Source organism: Pinus tabuliformis, chromosome 3_2 (genome assembly GCF_031772625.1).
Source record: "Pinus tabuliformis cultivar Carrire ecotype Pingquan chromosome 3_2, CPIR1, whole genome shotgun sequence".
In the NCBI taxonomy this organism is placed as follows: domain Eukaryota; kingdom Viridiplantae; phylum Streptophyta; class Pinopsida; order Pinales; family Pinaceae; genus Pinus; species Pinus tabuliformis.
Genome location: NC_142302.1, coordinates 459,126,157 through 459,130,775, shown reverse-complemented (window position 1 = coordinate 459,130,775; position 4,619 = coordinate 459,126,157).

The window sequence follows — 4,619 nt, the reverse complement described above, 5'->3', positions numbered from 1 at the left end:
TGTCAGCTTGTTGGGGCCTGACCCAGGTTCAAAGGTGATTTAGCCAAACAAATCCCGATACTATTGGCCCTTTCGGCAACAGTCCGTGGAGTGCGGACTAAGGTCTCACCCGAAGTAGTAGGGGAGGGTGCTAGAACCAAGTTTCCGCACCCTGGAGATGTTTGATGGTTCCAAGTGGTCCGTGGTTCAACCCTACGCGAACGTCGCTACGTGCAATTACCCATTCCTCGCAGCCTGAGATGCTGCCTTTGCGCAACCCTACTTGAGGGCCGTACAATGATTACCCAAGTCCTTACTAGTCATCTAGTATTAGTTGATTAACTTAGCTTATTTGTAGGTTTTCAGTTATACTTAACAAGATTCACCATTCATACAAGTGCGCACAGCAAAGAAACAATATATTTTCAATTGATATCCAACATATAATAACTCGGAGCAGATACACAAAATTGGTAACAAAACCTTTCTCTATTAATCTCTTCTCTGATTACAGACTCGACTCCACCCTGCGCACTCAGCTGCAGGGGTCCGTGCACTCAGCTGTGGACTCTACTAGGCCTCTGCGTACTCAGGTGCAGAGCCTTCTCCTACTCTACAACCCAAAGACACACTTCGTACTGTGACTCAATCACTTAGACTTTTATTCTTCTCTTCTATCCTCATGCTTCTACACTTAGAGCCTCGCTCTATTTATACAATCCCATGGTCCGCGGACCATGGGTAGGTCTATCTAGTCAACATTACTTTACAAAACTAGGGCGGACAACCCTATGACTCTATTATACTTTCACGCCCGCAATTTGCAGAGCTTTACAACAAGATCAACTCAAGACTTGGGCTTTGAGCCCCAAAACATACCGTGGGGGGGATTCCATGCCCAACACATGGAATAGAAAATGCAGGTTATAAATAAGAATCTAAAGGTAGCACAAGATATACAAAAGAGTTATGCGGACCAACACAAGGCATTCAAGGAGTTTCAAGTTGGGGAGCATGTGTATTTGCGCATCAATCCTAAGAAGAACTCTTTGAGGACTGGATCATGTGCCAAGTTGGCACCACAATATTGTGGGCCTTTTGAAATCCTTAAGAGGATTGGACCAATGGCCTATCAACTTGCATTACCTCCAACAATCAAAGTCCATGATGTTTTCCATGTTTCATTGCTTAAGAGGTATATAAAGGATGTTGATCATGTTATTGATTGGTCTTTATTGCAGGTGGAGCAAGAAGGAGAATTCCGGCTGGAGCCTCAATGCATATTGCAGCGGAAGAAACTCATTCTTAGTAACAAAGCCATAGAGCATGTTAAAGTGTAGTGGAAGCACTTTAGGCCCGAAGAAGCTACATGGGAGATGGCAGATCAGATGCGGGCCATGTATCCTTCATTATTTGCCAGTTGAGGCAAAGAAATTTTGGTTTAATGTTTGGTATATGTTTTGGTGATGTTTTGGTATATGTATATATGTATATGGATGTAAATACCGCCATGAGATGAGTTATAAAGCTCCAATAAGTAGTATGGTTGTTATCTTGTCATGTTGTCATGATGTTTTGATTTTGAGTAGGTCATTCATTGTAAATACTGCAACGAGCTAAGTTATAAAGCTCCATGGGTAGTATGTTTTCTTTTCAGTGGTTTTGCTGAGGTCTTGGTGTGGTTTAACATCGAGGATGGTGTTCCCCAAGGGGGAGGGGTCTATAACAACCCCTGGTTAAAAGTTCATGTAATAAAAGTTAATAAAGGCAAAATAAGACCACGGTTAAGGGACACATATTCCAAGTTGAATGTTGGGAAAAGATATCCTAGTGGGAATCACTGGATGTGTTTATGGATAAGGGAAATTGGCAAAGGCAAAGCCATTAAAAAGGAAAAAAAAGCATTTTTGGCACATTTATTTATGAAAATAAAGGAAAATAGGAGAAAAGGAAGGTAAAAGGTTACAAGTTGCATGTGAGGATGAAATTGGAGGAAAATAAAGGAAAATGAAGAAAATAGAGGCCTAATTAATAAAAAGGATTTTGAGGATCAATTTGTAACCTTTTTCCAGTTCAGTTTTGGAGCTCTCTCATTATTTTCTCTCTCACTCACTCACTCTTGGACATGTAGAGTTTCTTGGAGCACTCTAGCTTTGGAGCAAGGAAGGGAAAAGCAAGCAAAGGAAAGGAAGGAAATAAATGATTAAACAAGGAAGAGCAGGATCAAGCAGCCTCAACATGAATACTTGTGGTTAGCATATTACATGTGTGATTTCCTAGCTGGTTTTGACATGCATGGCTTTACATGTTGGTGTATGGTTCTCTTGCTGTCGATGGCATGGTTTTGCTGGGTTATGACAGTGGTTTTCAACCTAGCCTTTCCTTTTTCTGGATAGCCATTGTGTGATGGGATTACTTTCTCGGTTTTGAACTTTAGAACTGTCGGATGTTTTCGGAGTCTGGAGCAGAGGTGGTCTTAGCAAAATCCAAAAGGCCTAAGAATCCCTTGAGCGGTTTTGGTGGGATACACAGTAAACACTGAAGGTGGATTCTCGGTTTAGGGCCCAGTGATCTAGTGTGGATTGCGGTAAAGGTTGAGAGTCTGCTGTCTCGGTTTAGGGCCTAGTGATCCGTTGTGGATTGCGGTAAAGCCACAGAGGCAAGGAGATAGAAAATTTCTCAAGGATAATGATGGAGTCTGAAGGCATTCCTAGCTCAGTTTGGTTTTGTGGTCTCGATGTCGGTTTTTGTGAGATCATAGTTTGGTGAGGGTGGAGGTGGTTTAACCTATGGATTCCATTAGTTGTTTTTGGATTGGTTTATCCATAAGATCCCACATTCATGCTTGGAATATGGCACGGGGGTGACTGGCTGAAATAAATATTTGGTTCAGCCATGTCTACAGTCAAGTGGTATGTGGAAGTCCCAAACATAGTTGGCTTTGCCTATGTCTAATAAAAGCTAAGTTTTCTTGCTTTTGTACTTATTAATATATGGATTTAATGCCTATTATCTCATTGTTATTTTCATGGTTTAATGTTGGTTATAAGCATGGTTATGTGACTGGTTATTTTCATGGTTATTTCAGGTATTTACTTGTAACTCAAAGGATAATGGATGCAAGACCTAATTGATGTCAAAATAGTTCAAGGAAGGGGGTGGTGATCCTTCTTGTCAAGTCTCATATGAGTTATCAGTTATTTATGCTCTGTCTTGTATTCATTTCCTGTAGATTGCATTGATGCCAAGTGTTTGAAAAAATGTCAGTCCCAGTTGGGGATGGTCAGGCCTAGTCCTGGAGTCAGTTTTTGATTTGCAAGTCTGGTCATAATGTATTTATGGATTCTAAAAGCTACAACGGTTTCTAGGCAGTGTCTTGGATTCTGGGCTTAAAAAGTGGCTCAAATCCCAGCGATGCAAGAACACATCTAAGCAGAAAAGTCCCTGGACGCTAGTATACCCATGATGTGCATGCGTCCAGAGGTCCTAAGACACACCCTTGCCCATATTAAGGGAGCTTCTAGGGGTTTAGTGGTTTAAAATTTTAGTGGGACCTAGAGGCTGGTCAAGGGAATGACTGAGATGCATTCTGGGAGTCCTGTAGTTGGCGTAGAAGGTCTGTATGGCGTGTTTCCATCGATTCCACTTCCTTAAGGCGACTTAGGAGATTGAATCATATCATAGTAACTTCTCATCACATGTTTACCCCGGTGGGCCGGTTACTTGGCTGGATGTGGGAGGTGGTCGTTACAAACTTTTTTCCTTTTTTGTTTCTATTGTGATATGATTTAGTGGTGATGGTTATGGAATTGATTAAAGTTTATATTTTACTGGACATGCTCTCTCTCTATCTAGGGTTTACTAGGTGTGGTTATTGATATTAATATAGTCTTTTATCAATTATTGAAATTACAATGTGTCATTCTTTGATTAATTGTGGGAGGGTGGGACAAGTTATTTATGGTTTGATATTATATGTTTAAGAACTCTGTGCAAGTACTAATAAATATAATGAATAGAATGGTAGTTAATTTGAAATATAAATTCATGCCAAGGGACTACGCCACACAATTGTTCAAAAGACTTCAGAATTTGAGATATAAGGAAATGAGTGTGAAATCTTATACAAAAGAATTCTTCAAGTTGAATATAAGGGAAGAGATCTGGAAAAGGTAGTGAGGCATATAAATGGTCTACAATTCAACATTCAGGATGAAATTTGTTTATTTTCTCCAAGAATAGTTGATCCAAAAGTATCTGTAAATGGCCAAATATTTAAAGTCTCTGGATTCGAGCGAGACTTGCGTCAATGTGTAGAACTAGAAAAATAGATTTCGATGCAATTTGAATAGGCCCAAACTGAGTCAGTATGTGAAAGTTATTGCAGTGTGAAGTTTTGGGTCAACAAAGGCAAAAAGGTCAATGGTCAAAATTCAACGCCTAGTCAGAGACCGCCACATGGTCAAATCAAGATACATGAATATTGCCATATGAAATGATGCCATGTGGCCCTATTGGAAAGCACCATGTGGCCTTATTGGAGAAGGACATGTGGCTTTGCCGAATGGGTCAAAATTTATTGGCCGACGGCTTGGGTGGGGATTGAACACCTAACATCTCAACAATAAATCCGATGACTT